The sequence below is a fragment of the Canis lupus genome, chromosome 30 (assembly GCF_011100685.1).
Source record: "Canis lupus familiaris isolate Mischka breed German Shepherd chromosome 30, alternate assembly UU_Cfam_GSD_1.0, whole genome shotgun sequence".
Classification (NCBI taxonomy): Eukaryota; Metazoa; Chordata; class Mammalia; order Carnivora; family Canidae; genus Canis; species Canis lupus.
This window is the reverse complement of record NC_049251.1, coordinates 9,747,486-9,762,612: the sequence shown is the minus strand read 5'-3', so window position 1 is coordinate 9,762,612 and position 15,127 is coordinate 9,747,486. Positions and strand designations below refer to the sequence as shown.

At 40.7% G+C, this 15,127-nt stretch overlaps 1 protein-coding gene across 5 annotated transcripts in view; it reads right to left on the bottom strand.

Moving 5' to 3' along the window:
* The window catches only part of SNAP23 (synaptosome associated protein 23), a 38,973-nt gene extending 24,272 nt beyond the window's left edge, over nucleotides 1–14,701 (bottom strand). Inside the window, exons 1-2 of one of the 5 annotated variants that reach the window (XM_038580184.1) lie at nucleotides 14,563–14,701; nucleotides 12,992–13,186 (exon numbers count right to left, since the gene is read on the bottom strand). The gene's annotated coding sequence lies outside the window, so the exon portion shown is untranslated. Of the gene's footprint in view, nucleotides 1–12,104; nucleotides 12,338–12,362; nucleotides 12,482–12,577; nucleotides 12,598–12,991; nucleotides 13,187–14,562 lie in introns of those variants that run through there. The other 4 variants (XM_038580185.1, XM_038580186.1, XM_038580182.1 and 1 more) reach the window with 4 other exon arrangements.
* Between the last annotated feature and the right edge of the window lie 426 nt (nucleotides 14,702–15,127).

Below are 15,127 nucleotides of genomic sequence, written 5' to 3'. Positions count from 1 at the left end.
AGTTCTTAGCACTTTCATGGCAAAATTCTAATAAGGCATGAATAAAAGAGGGTCCCACAAAGAAGCAGAGAACTTAGCTAGAATAGAGAATTTACAACTCCATACCGGAATACAATCAATCTCCCGTCACGGCTCTTCACCTCCAGTATATTCTCTTTCTCCAACCTTCCTACCAATAATCAGGGATTCAAAGACAATGTATGTAATTAGAAGCTATTTAAAAGGTAACATGTAGGATGTGCTTTAAAATAATTCAGAGGTGGGTAAATGGGTGGGAGTACAGAGGAAACAAGATTGATCATGACTGTTGAAGCAGGTGAATAATACATGAAGTGTCATCACGCTACTTTCTCAGCTTTTTATTGTTAATTATTATGAAAGAAATCAACATATACAGAAGTTTTTTTAAGTGGCAAGTAACTTTTTAATAGTCACTACTCACCATTTTGTAAGTCTAAATAGTAAGGAATTAAGAAGAATCACAGCAACAACTACAATACTTACAAACCACTATACATGCAAGGCACTATTTAAAAAAAAATATTTTATTTGAGAGAAGGGGGCGGGGCTCAGAGGGAGATGGACAGAGAGAGAGACTCTTAAGCAGGTTCCATGCCCAGCACAGAGCCAAAATGGGGCTCAATCTTACAACTCTAAGATCATGACCTGAACCAAAACTCAAGAGTCTAATGCTTTTTTTTTTTTTTTTTTTAAGATTTTATCTATCCATGAGAGACACAGAGAGAGGCAGAGATATAGGCAGAGGGAGAAGCAGGCTCCCCAAGGGGAGCCTGATGTGGGACTAGATCCCGGATCCCAGGACCATGACCTGAGCCAAAGACAGATGCTCAACCACTGAGCCACCCAAGCGTCCCAAGAGTTGAATGCTTAAGCAATTGAGCCACCTGGGCATCACCATGCAAGACACTATCCTAAGAAATTTTTTAAAAATACACACACACACACTCATTCATTTAATCCTTAAAATACTCTCTTAATCTGTCCAAGTTGCTACAACAACAAAAAACATAGACTTAGTAATTTATTAACAACAGAAATTTATTTCTCACAGTTCTAGAAGCAGAAGTCTGAGCTCAAGGTGCTAGCATTGGTTAAGTTCTCATCAGGGCCCTCTTGCTGATGCCTTATATGGTGGAAGGGGCTAGGGAGTTCTCTGGACCCTCTTTTATAAGGCACTAATCTCATTCATGAGGACTCCACCTTCATGGCTTAAGCACCTCCCAAAGGTTCCACCTAATAATGCCATCACAGCAGGAATTAGGATTTCAACATAGGAATTTTGGTAGGAAGACACAAACATTCAGACCACAGTAAACACTATTTAATTCCACATTTTACATATATACAAACTAAGGAACAAGGAGGTTAAGCAACTTTTGCAAGGTCACATAGTATAGTCAGGTTCAAACCTCGGTGGACTGATTCAGAGTATGTGCCTTCAATTACAATTACATACGTTAAAAAGAGGAGAGTAGAGAGACACATTATCAAGTCATTCAAATGTGTAGCAGCTTTGCCAAGAAAAGTATATATATGAAATCCCTGCCTTCCCCTTTTCAAGGAGCAAGTCTAACTCCAGTCAGAATTAGAACAGTGGTTCCCAGTCTTGGTTACACATTATAATCACCTAGAGGCCCAAGCCTTAAATCAGAATCTCGGAGGGTGAGAGCCGTTTGATTTTAAACCTTCCCAGTTAACTCCAATGGGCAGCCAAGGTTGAAAACCACTATTTTAGATGAAAGTTGTTTGGTTTTTAATGTATAGCCAAGAGCTAATTGAGGATATCCTACCCCTGCTGTAATTCTGGTACCTAATGGAGGAGAAACATACCATTTAACAATGCAGGACAAGAACAACTTAGCCTTTAATAGGTTAAGCACTGAATTACATGTGACCCAGTAATTCTATTCCCAGGTACATTAGAGAGAAATGAAAACATATGCCCACATAAAAACCTGTACACAAATGTTTAAAGCAGCATTATTGCTAACAGCCAAAAAGCAGAAAATACCCAAATGTCCATACAAGGGAGTACCATTCAGCCATAAAAAGGAATGCTTCATGCTGCAGCATGTATAAGGCTTGGAAGCATTATTCTAATTGATCAAAACCAGATACATAAGACCCTATATTGTATGGTGTCATTTATGTGAAATGTTCAGAATGGGTAAATCCATAGAGACAAAAAGTAGATTAGTGATTGCCAGGGGATGGGGGAAAGGGGGAAAGAGACTGACTACCAATAGTACAAGGTTTGTTTTGGGGATGATGGAAATGTTCTGAAATTAGTAGTAATGGCTACATAGCCTTATGAATATACCAAAAGCCACTAAATTGTATACTTTAAATGGCCAACTTTACATTATGTGAATTATGTCTCAATTTCTAAAAATTGTAGAAAGATTATTTAAAAGAACAGTCAAGAAAAAAAAAACAGTATGAGTAAGAATGAAAAGGAAGATGAGAAGGAAAACATTAATTTTGTAGCTTTTCCTATGCCAAACAATTTTCTGCCACAGTATAAAATATGTTACAGATTGTTAAAATAAATGATAGTAGCTGTAGAGTAGGCACCACTGAAGTAGAAAACTTGTACTTTATAGTCAATGGATCACTTCCTTTCTTCTCCAAAAAGAAAATCAGTGGTTGGAAAAAGGAGAGACCAACCAGGGATGCCTGGGTGGCTCAGTGGTCTGCCTTCAGCCCAGGGTATGATCCCGGAGTCCCAGGATCGAGTCCCACATCAAGCTCCATGCAGGAAGTCTGCTTTCTCCCTCTGCCTATGTCTCTGCCTCTCTCTCCGTGTCTCTCATAAATAAATAAATAAAATCTTTAAAAAAAAACAAAAAGGATAGAACAACCATGTTAAGAAATACACCCGATGTACTTCTTTATTAAGATCCAAGTACGAGGGGATTTCCGGGTGGCTCAGTGGTTTGGCGCCTGCCTTCGGCCCAGGGCATGATCCTGGAGTCCCGGGATCAAGTCCCATGTTGGGCTCCCTGCATGGAGCCTGCTTCTCCCTCTGCCTGTGTCTCTGCCTCTCTTTCTGTGTCTCTCATGAATAAATAAAATCTTTTAAAAAATATATGTATAGCTTAAAAACTAAAGGCCAAAAATGTAAATGTCCACTCCAGCTTAGATGAGATGGAATGACAAAGTTTAAGAAAATTTTAGAGGATTTTTATTTGCTTTACACAATAATGTACTTTCTACATATTCTTTAAAAGGACTTTTTACTTCTTTTAAGTTTTTATTTTAATTCCAGTCAGCTAACATACAGTGTTAGCTGAGTTTCAGGTATACAACACAGTGATTCAGTACTTCCATAAATCATCTGGTGCTCATCATGACAAATACACTCCCTAATCCCCATCACCTATTTAATCCAAACCCTCTCCCCACTACCAAAAAGTTATAAACATACATTGGTTTGGGGCCCCCGGGTGGTACAGTTGGTTAAGCATCCAGCTTTTGGTTTCGGTTCAGGTCATGATCTCATGGGTGGTAAGATCCAGCTCCGCTCTAGGCTCATTGGGGAGCCTGCTTGAAGAGTCTCTCCCTTTGCCCCTCCCCCAACTCGCACACAGGCCCTCAAATAAATAAATAAATACATGTTTTGGGGGGGGAAAAAAAAGAACAAAAGACCAGGACTTTAAAATTTTTAAATGGGGATCGCTAGGTGGCTCAGCGGTTTAGCGCCTGCCTTTGGCCCAGGGCGCAATCCTGGAGTCCCGGGATAGAGTCCCACGTCAGGCTCCCAGCATGGAGCCTGCTTCTCCCTCCTCCTGTGTCTCTGCCTCTCTCTCTCTCTCTAGGTCTATCATAAATAAATAAATAAATCTTAAATAAATAAAATTTAAAAAAATTAAATATTAAAAAAGAAAAAACCTCATACACTGGTTTTGTGGATAGGTTTCAGAATACTCTATTACTCTACAACTTCTGTACAGGACAGTCTATGCAATAGCTATAAGCCTGTGATAATGAAAAACTCTAGAAGATAAAAAATGTTGCAAGCTCCAAATGATACAAGAAATAGTGATATAAGGGGATTCCTGGGTGGATCAGCGGTTTGGTGCCTGCCTTTGGCCTAGGGCGTGATCCTGGAGACCCAGGATTGAGTCCCAAATCAGGCTCCTGGTGTGGAGCCTGCTTTTCCCTCTGCCTGTGTCTCTGCCTCTCTCTCTCTATGTCTATCATGAATAACTAAAATCTTAAAAAAAAAAAAAAGAAAAAAGAAAAAAAGAAATAGTGATATAAATAGCATTTTTTTTTAGCATCCAGGATGTCTGTGGGTATTTCAATTCTCATTTCTATAAAATTATAAAGTTTCTTAACCACTGTTTAGGATAGTAAAATGCTGATTTTAAAAATCCAAACTCTCAATAGATGATGTAATATATACAAGAAAATCCTAAATTATTCCTACTCTTTGGCTTTTTTCTTTCAGCAATCAGATACAAACAAAAATACATTAGTTCCAGTATTGTTTATAACGTTGAAAAATTTTGAAGCAATCTAAATAACCAATGACAGGGGACTTGACTGAATAATTATGGTACAACTACATGATGGAATACTATTCAGCCATTTAAGACTATTTTTGAAGACTATATTCTTTCATATTTAATCTTTTTTTTTTTTTAATTTTATTTATGATAGTCACAGAGAGAGAAAGAGAGAGAGGCAGAGACACAGGCAGAGGGAGAAGCAGGCTCCATGCACCGGGAGCCCGATGTGGGATTTGATCCCGGGTCTCCAGGATCGCGCCCTGGGCCAAAGGCAGGCGCCAAACCGCTGCGCCACCCAGGGATCCCTCATATTTAATCTTAATCAAATATATATAAGTACATAGTTTGAGATGTCAAATAGTTCTACAGCAGTAATGAATAGCAATTCCCCTGCCTCCCCTTGTGCCAAACCAATTCCTGATTCAAGGAGCCAAGAGGCAGAATTTTCAACAGTACTAGCTGTTCCAGTGTTTAACTTCAAATTCCTAAATCATATGTTTATAGTGTTGTTTCTTGATATTTTCTAACTTTGTGGATATCATCCATGAACTTTCTACAATGAAGGTATTTTGCTCTTATACCTCTTCATCTCCTATTTTGTACATTTGTCCTTATAGATTGGTCGGCTAATTAAATTCTTGGGTGGAAATCAGAAGTCCTGAAGCAATAAAGAAATCTGTTTAATTTTGGCTCTCCCAGTCAAATACAGATGACCATAAAATCTGTCCCTCAAATAATACTTTTATTAATTCCAAAGAACCAGGTTCCATGGAACATGACTTGGAAACTACTTACCTACAGAAACTTCTGCTCAATTAATCAGTTATCTGGGAACAAAGTTTCTGCTCAATTTTTTTTTTTTAAGATTTTATTTATTTATTCATAGAGACACAGAGAGAGAGAGAGAGGCAGAGGCACAGGCAGAGGGAGAAGCAGGCTTCATGCAGGGAGCCCGACGCGGGACTCGATCCAGGGTCCCCAGGATCAAACCCTGGGCTGCAGGCGGCGCTAAACCACTGCACCACCGGGGCTGCCCTCTGCTCAATTCTTATCTCAGAAAATAGTCTCTGAAAAATAAATCTTGGAGATCATCCAGTCCAACTTCTTTATGTTAAGAGAATAAAATGCAGCACTTCTAGCTCTTAGGTTCTTTCCACAATATACAATCTGTTCTGGAGGAGGGGGAGGTGGGAACCGACTTGATGGTAACCGAGGACAAAGCAGTTGTTTGCAGAGTTCTGTGGTCTTAGGAGGGCACACCAGACCAGGACCCACCTGAAGAAGAAAACTAAGGGCAAGGTTGTCAGAAGAGAATGTAGTGAAATCTAGCTATGGTGACTGCCCAGAGACAGCTAAGAGTTCCCTTAATACTTATGGAGATTCAGCAGTCTGTGTAGCCTGAAAGTTTAGCAGAAAGAGATCCTAGTCCCCGAATATCTCCTTCTTAATTCAGTCCACGAACGTTTTTTAAGCATTTAGCTATTAAATAAGGGAACATATTCTGATATCAGGAAAACTATCCTTTCTTTTTAAATGTATATTTTATTTAGGATATGGAAAATCTTCTCCATTGCATCTAAACATATACAGTTTCCAGGTTTTCAATCTTGCCTCTCTACAATACTAAAGTCTTCCTAGCTTAAGGCTAAGACCATATCAACTAATGTTAAGGCCAGGTTGGGCTGAAAATGATTTGCTTTAATTCTCCTGTAACTAAACTTCCTACTTCTAGATTAGGTGAGATAATTTAATAAATTGTGTTGATTGAGCATAATGTAGTGGCTAATAACATAGACCCTGAGGTCAAACAGACCCTGAGTTCATCCTAGCTCTGATACCTAGGCAATTTACCCTAACCTATTCAAGTCTGTTTCCTTGTACATTAGGATAACAGTTCTATCTCCCAATGTAGTCTCACAAATTAATTGATGTATGTGAAGTGTTTAGCCCCCAGTAAAGACTCATGTTATTTATGTTCACTGTCTGTGGTATCTGACTGTTTTGAGAGGCTAATCCAAAAGTTACCGGGTGAACTTAGAATCAGAGCCAAAATACTTTGGATTGTTGGAGTGAATATTTTACTCAAGCAGGGTGAACCTTGCTAGTCATCCCCACCTCACAGCTACATCTCATGTCATAATAGTAGCTCTTTCTTGAAGACTCAAAAGATGAATAATGGAGAATAAACAAAGAATAGAAATAAGGACAATAGAGAACAAAGTAGAAATTCAGACATAGGCCATCACTTTTAGGGTAAAAGAATTTAGTTTTTCTTTAGGAATATGTTTATTACTCTTAGATCTCATTTTTCAAAATAAAGATTGTATTTATTTATTCATGAGAGACACAGAGAGAGGCAGCGACATAAGCAGAGGGAGAAGCAAGCTCCACGCAGAGAGCCCAATGTGGGACTTGATCCTGGTACTCCAGGGTCATGCCCTGAGCTGAAGGCAGATGCGCTCAACCGCTGAGCCACCCAGGTGTCCCTAGATCTCTTTTTAATACGAAACATTAAAAATGTTCACACATAGGGGTGCCTTGGTGGCTCAGTCAGTTAAGCGTCCGACTCTTGATTTCAGCTTGGGTCTTGATCTCAGGTTCGTGAACTCAAGCCCCCAAGTTGGGTTCCATGCTGGGCACGGAGCCTTAAAAAAAAAAAAATGTTCACACATAAAGAAGGAAGGAAGGAGGGGCACCTGGGTGGTTTAGTCAGGTAAGCATCTGCCTTCAGCAGCTTGGGTCATGCTCCTGGGGTCCTGGGTTCAAGCTCTGCATCAGGCTCCCTTCTACCTTTCCCTCTGCTGCTCCCCCTGCTTGTATGCTCTCTTGCTGTCTCTCCCTCTCCATCAAATAAATAAAATAAATACATCTTCTTAAAAAAACAAAAAGAAGGAAGGACAAAAGGAAGGAAGGATGCCCATGGACAAAAAGTACAGGTGTACAATACTCAAAATAGTCTAGGTTACACCAAAAAGAGTCCCTGCTCTGATTAGGAAATTTAATTCTTTCTAAAGTCATTTAGATGGAGCTTTATTTATGTTAAGGTTAGTTTCCTCTTTTTACTTCCTCTCTCGCTTCCTTTCTACTTCCTTCTATGAGAACAATGTTACCATTCTTATAAAACTCAAAAACTATTCAAGTGTAAGAAGTATACCACTGTATCATATCTATTAAATGCCTTGGTTTCAAAGAGTACTGAAGCACATGATTCAAGACAGAAACCATACTGCTGAGAAAATACCACTAAAATCAAGAACCAAAAAGATCAAAATTACACTTCAGTTTTAAAGAAGTACTGTTTATAACTTAATTGCTGAAGTCCAACACCTAGTTTTCAAATCCTGCTCAACCCTGGAATTTCCATAATTCTACTCTAAGTGACCAGAATATAATCCTAGGAAGGTAGATCTACATGTGGTTATAATCAATTATATTAGCACCATCTAAAAGAAAGGCTATGAAAACAGAAAAGAGATGCTCTGTAAGAGTTAAGCAAGAGGCTCAAGAATGCAGCATTCATTCTCCAAGTAGGAGACACATACAATCTAGCAGACTTAATTAAGTATGGTACATGCCAAGGAAGACATCAAGTGTGAGGCAGGATCAACTAGCAAGGCTTTACCTTGCCTGAATGAAATATTAACCCAAGTCATCCAAGTATTTGGCTCTGATTCCAAATTCACTTAGAACCTTTCTGGTTAGCTTCTCAAACAGTATGATACTAGGAAACAGATACCAGAGATAGAGAACTCAGGTCCCTGGAAAAGAATATTCTCCATGGTAGGTTAATATAGTGGCATTCTTGGGGTGGCTGGGTGGCTCAGTAGGTGACACATTTGATTTTGGCTCAGATCATGATCTCAGGGTCCTGGGATCAAGCCCCATGGCAGGTTCCATCCTCAGCAGGGTCTACTTATCCCTCTCCCTCTGCCCCTCCCCCTGCTCATGCTCCTCTCTCAAATAAAGAAATTAAAAAAAAAAAAAAAGTGACATTCTTCTTCATACAAAAGGCAATACAGTGTAGTGGTTAAGTGCCCAATACTTGGAGACATGTTTTTAAATCCTGACTGTTGCTTAATTTACTTCTCTGTGCTTCAGGGTTTTTTTCATTAGATGAGAATATAATGTTTATTTTGAGCATTTTAAGGATTGAGTTAATTCATCCTAAGCATTTAAACCTTGGCTGGTATGTAGTGTTCAATCTTTATTGATCTCTACAGCCCGATGGGTTCATAGGTCTCAGATAATCCACAGTATAGCTATTTCCCCTGGAGCTGAAGTGGAAGAGCAAGGTTCTTGTCTCATGGAGTTTCATCTCAGGATGAATCTCTCGGACAAGGGAGACTGAATAAAGTGATAGAGTTTTATTTTTCTTCTTTTTTTTTTCCAGTTTAAAAGCAACATTTATAAATAATGAAAACAAGATACAGTGGATAGCAGCAAGATTTTTCAGCTCCCATGAGCTCTTGTGCAAGAGCAAACAGTGTCTGTTCTGTCCATGCGTTGCCCCAATCCAGTTCCAGGAGGTCATGAGAAAAGATATGTGAAGGGGGTGAAAGAAAATCTCGAGAGAAAAAGAGTGTGCAAGGAACATGTGTCCTGAAGAGGACACATTCCACCATCAGGTGTGGAATCCGAAGAACAAAGCAACATCAGTTCAGATTTTAAAACAACACCTTATCCTGTGCTATGTCACTCCACAACTAGGCTGTCCACGGGTTTGTGTCCAGCTGTCAGGGGGGCAGAATCACGCACTCCCAGAGTAGAAGCACGTCCACGCTTGGTGAGGCGGGGTGGCGCTCTCCATGCTGAGGGTAAGTCCACAAAGCCCCTGATGATCCCAAAACTCTGTCCCTTGTTGCTGTACCCCTGCCACCTCTGACGGGGCTGCTATCATCGCCTGGGAAGCACTGGCTCCTAAGGCTGATCTGTGGCTGCTTAATGAGGGTTTTATTTAGGAGATTTCAGTGGAATACCATCTAAAGAGGAATTATAATTTTTATGATTCCTATCTATTTCTATTATAATTTTTCATAATTGCTAAACATCTCTTGTGATTTTGAGAATCGAAATCCAAGCATGATCAACCCTAAAAAAATTGTGATTTTAGACTATCAAAAAAGTGTCACAATGTAAGACCTCAGTAATCATGCCAGAATATATTATATATGCATACAGAGTGGGCAGGGTGGCTTTAAAAGGCAGACACAGAAGACAGGTTTTGAAGGGCTTGTATTCTCTACCAAGAAGTTTGGATTTTATTTTATAAGTCTAAGAGGCCATCTAAAGGTAAACTCAATTGTCAAAGCATTGTTCAAATAAATTTAAATCCAAGTTACAGATCTCACAAAAATCAAGACAATGGGAGGATTCCACAGAAATATACTTATCAGTGATTTAAATATATTAGTAGCAATACAACCTAAAATGGAATCAAAATCAAAATGTCAGTGAATTTAAATGAGTGCAAACGGAACACCACCTCCACCACTAATATTACAAAAGGAACAGTACATGCTGTTTCCTGGCTCTACAATCCACTTCCTCCAGTTGTTGGAGGCACTGGATCCATCTGTTTCAAGTCTCTATCCACAACAAAGAAAAGACCAGTCTTTGTCATCTGGTCTTCTCTCAATCTACAGAACCGGAATCCAAATACAGCACTAGAATAAAAAAGTTCAGCACTACTGAAAGCAAGCAACATCATATATTATAAACACTAAAAAATACATAACACTAAGAACAAACACAACTAAAAAAACAGACTTCCAGAATGCTTTAAGACAGGAACCAAAGCAAGTGAGAAAAAGCACTTTAATTCAGAAGGGAAAAAAAAGGCAGCTGATTTCACAAAAATGTCGGAAGAGCAAACATCCTCTTTTTCCCTTTTGCTATTCTAATCTACTTTCATCTGGTGAAACAAGATAAGTAAGTTTGCTAGAATCATGTCACAATAGTGAATGCCACCACTGAGTTCTTAGAATTTTGAAGTCCACTAGCCTAGTCCAATCTTCACTTTATTTCAAAAATGAGTAGGTTAGTTCCAAAGCAGTATTTTCCAGAGTGCAGAGCAAGAACACTAGATCATTTCAGCTGTTACGTAAGCAATAGTTATTTAAGTTACATATTTACTATAATGCATACTAGAAAAAGGTATACATAAAAACCATGACTTCACAGGTTATCACTATGGAAGAAGGTAGTGTTGAAAACAAATCTATTAAAAACATGAAACAAAATAACACAATCTTCTAAAAGGCAAAATTTATGATGGTGGTATGGTTCACGAGGAGTGAAATACTGACAGCTGTCCCATGAACCACAGGGCCTGTTTTTTGTTTGTTTGCTTGCTTCCTTCCTTCCTTCTTGGCTTAAGGTTGTGTTCTGAATGATTAGAAGTGATGCGACCTTCAGTTAAGTGATCCTATTACTATGCTAAAGCTCATTTAAAATAAAAGCAACAAACACTAAGATGCATACAGAAATACTACTGTTTAAAGGAAAGAGTGCCATACTGTTAATAATGGTACAATAAGGCATTGCTATCCTGGAACTAGAATAACAGCAATTTTGTATATACCACAAGCACCTAACAAAACAAAACAGCCTAGTAATAAGATAAATATTTGAGCTGTAGGCTGTTATATGACCATTCTATTTACTTTCACATGACCTGTCCAAAAAAAAAAAAAAAAAAAGCATGATAATGTGAACAGAGGTGTTCTTCCTAATACTTGCTAATATTTATGTGAATGTGTCTTTCTCATTATCTCTTGCCAAAGGCACGAATGACAGCTGACCCTTAGATGCATTAGGCATCAACTGTGATGGGGGAAGAACATTAGTTTTTTCGAAATCTTAACTATGAACTATTTTAAGTTTACGTCTCAAAGTATTCTAGCTAATGATGTGCCATGAATTTTCCAGGCTAGGCAAGAACGCCGGAGAACCATTTCTATTTGGTCGTATCTGCTGTATTTTTTACTGGCACATCTGAAAGCCAGTCTTAAGGACATAAAGGCAGAGGGAGTAATACTGCTCTCAGCTCTTGAAATACCTTTGAAATACCTGTTACTGAGAAGCTACGTTATTTCACACGGCTGAGGGAATGCTGTCAGAAGCTGCCAGTATCCAAACACCCCTCCTCAGTTGCCCCCTGCTCCCTGAAGATGACTAGCACAAGGCAAAAATGATACTCCCTTTTCATCTCCTTTTCCCAACTTTGATGCCTTTCGGTTTCCTCTACCCTTACCTACCTTTCCTAAAATGGTGGTGACTAAAGATGAAAAAAAAGGATGCGATGAAACAGCACTTTCCAGGACATCCCGCCCCTCCCCCCCCCCCCAACAACTCCAGCCTGGAATCGTAAAATCCAGTGTTCCAGGGATCCTTCGTGCGTCTACAGTAAAGCCGCGAATCCGGATGGACTTTCCTCGAGAGCACGGACTCTGCGATGCCACGCACCTCAGACACCTCCAAACTCTAGCTCAGAGTCATTCGATCACTGTGGTCACATACAATTAATCCCGACCACAGCAACACTGCAGGGGTGGGGGAGTGGGAGTTTACCTCCGCTAGGTTTTGAGGCGGGGTTCAACCAACCACGATCCTGCCGCCCTTCCTCCGCCGGCCCCGCGGTGGTTTCCTGGCAGCGCGGGTCCTTGCTTCGGGCCCGACCTGCCCAGTCCGGGCCAGAGCACCCCCCACCCTCCCCTTTAGACCGACCGCACCAAGTTTTAAACCGTCACGGGAATCCCCTTGCTTCTTGGGAACTGGATCCCGATCTCCAACCGAGTTGCTCCCTCAACCCCCCTCCCGAAGGCTCACCAAGCAGTTCCGGCCACTCCTCTCGCGCGGCAGCGGCTCGGACACCCCCCGGACGGGACCTGGACCTGCGTCCTCCCGGCGCCTGCGCGCGCCTGGCCCGCGCGCATGCGCACTGCCTCGGCCGCGCGGGCGCGGACACCGCTGGCGCCGGAGCCAATCACCGTCTGAGGGGTTTACATCTCCCTGCCACGCAGGCGGGGAGCCTGGGGACTCACCCGTTAGCCGGATAATTCGGATCCCTCCCGAAGTGCAACAAACATTTGTTAAGGGTAAACCGTTTACTGGAAGAAAAGAAGGCGAAAAGAACGCCTTCCCTGCCTTCCGGGGCCTTTCGATCTGTCTAGATTGGAGATCGACATGGAAACAAATGATAGTGCATAGAATACAGTGCGTGGCATTGGAAACGTCCGAGGCGGGCTTGGCGCACAATGAAAGAAGAGCCTTATTCTTAGGGATGTTTGGAAGGGTTCCCAGAGGAAGTGGCTTTTCAATCAGGAAGGCTAAGTAGTTCTCCCAGAAGTCTGGGGTGGAGGGCCACAGTTTTTTCCAACCCGTGGGAACAGCGTGTGCCATTAAGAACATAGCGCCTTCGGTAAATTCCTCGTAGTTCATCCTAGTTAGAGGCTTACAGCTCATTGTGTATCTCCGGGTGAAGTGGAGAATAAGCTTTAAATAGTCAAGTCGGCAATGGGTCCGATCTTGGAAGGTTTTGCACTTTTGGACTAGTGAGCCTGGACTTTATGCTATGACCTCAGAGAGCCATTGAAGGATTTTTAAACAGGTTCAGGAACTCTTCTAGGCGCCTCAAAGAATAGAGCACAATGCTGGAAATTTAAAAAAAAAAAAAAGTATTTCAGAGAAGAAATAATGGTTTTGGGAGAGAGAGAAGATACCTCCTCAATTATAAGAGGAAGTAGGTGTTTTATGTTTAGTAACAGGAAGTTAAAGAAGTTCTCATCTGATGACCTCTGTTTTCTCTATGAAGTAGGAGATGATGTCATCTAATAGAAAAGAAGTTGGGAGGTTTTTTTTTTTTTTTTTTTTTTTTGAGATTTTATTTATTTACTCATGAGTGACACAGATAGAGAGGGAAAGACAAAGGCAGAGGGAGAAGCAGGTTCCATGCCGGGAGCCCAGTGTGGGACTCCATCCCAGGACTCCAGGATCATGCCCTGGGCCAAAGGCAGAGATGCTCAACCGCTGAGCCACCCAGGTGCCCCTGGAGTTAGGAGTTTTAAGGCAAGTGGAGAGTTTTGAAATATTGTTACAGAAGTGATAGAACAAGTTGATCTTGAACAAGTAGTCGGACTGTTAAGCAGTGTCTAGGGCCTGTATAAGATTGGTAAAAGTGAACTCTCCAGCTTCTAACCTCCTGTGTGACTTACTAAAGCAGCAGTCACTTCTTCCACTTCTGGGCAGAAGTGGACAAAATGTATGGTTGAGTTTATTTATGGTTGGGATAATGCTATGGTTCTCAACCAGAGGCATCTTGGCCTTTGAAGATGACAGGGATTGGAGTGGGGGATGTAAAGGATGTAACGTAAAGGCATGTAAAGGACATGAAGGTGGGAGATACTATAGGCATCTAGTGTCCAGGGATGCTGTTAAGCACCCTACAATGCACAGGACAGCACAAGAATTATCTCCAAATAGCACCTGGGTGGCTCAGTTGGTTAAGTGTCCAATTCCTGATTTCAGCTCAGGTCATGATCTCAGGGTTTTGAGATCCAGCCCCACATTGGGCTCTGTGCTGGGCTTGGAGCCTGCTTAAGATTCTCTCTCCCTCTTCCCCTCTTCACCTCTAAAAAAAGTTATCTCCAAAGTATCAATAGTGCCAAGGTTAAGAAGCCTTGACCTAGGGGTACCCAGGTGGGTCAGTCAGTTGGGTGTCCTATTCTTGGTTTCACCTCAGGTTGTGATTTTGGGATTATGGTGTCAAACACTGGGCTCCACACTCAGCTAGGAGTCTGCTTCTCTCCCTCTGTCACACCCTGCCCTCCCTTCACCCCCTGCTCTCTGTCTTTGTCTCTCTCTCAAATGAATAGAATAAATCTTTAAAAAAAGAAAGAGAAAGAAGAAAGAAAGAAAGAAAGAAAGAAAGAAAGAAAGAAAGAAAGAAAGAAGAAAGAAAGAAAGAAAGAAAGAAAGAAAGAAAGAAAGAAAGAAAGAAAGAAAGAAAGAAACCCTGATCTATGATTACCTTGATGCTCACCAATGGCTCATCTTACTCTTCTACAAGCTTTTCCTTGGACTATAGCCCTGAACTTTTAGGGTAAAGTAGTCCTTCCATTGCATACTTTTGAAGGAGAGTAGAATGAGCATGTACCTGAGACCTTGAGTGTTTCAAGGACTTGTGATGTCACAAATACAGAATTGGAATAGTTCTTCAGTCCTCTAGATACAAATCTGGACTTCTACATAGTTGAAGGGAGGTGCTTGCTTTGGTTTTAGGTATTGAAGATCTTGTTAAACACAGACATTGTTAGAACTTCAATAATATAGGAGTAACGCTTCACACCATTATTAATCTTAATGTAACTTGATTTATCTGATTAGCTGTAGTTACTAAAATAGGATCATGAGAGAATGAATATGGGCTACATTTAATAAAGGAAATAAATATGGTAAGTATTAATAAAAATATCATCATAGGTATTCATGGATTTTTTTTGCTTTATGACAGGCACCCATTCATAGATAGGCACTTGACCTGCATTATGTCATTTAATCCTAGCAACCCCCTGAGAGATACCATTATCCCAATT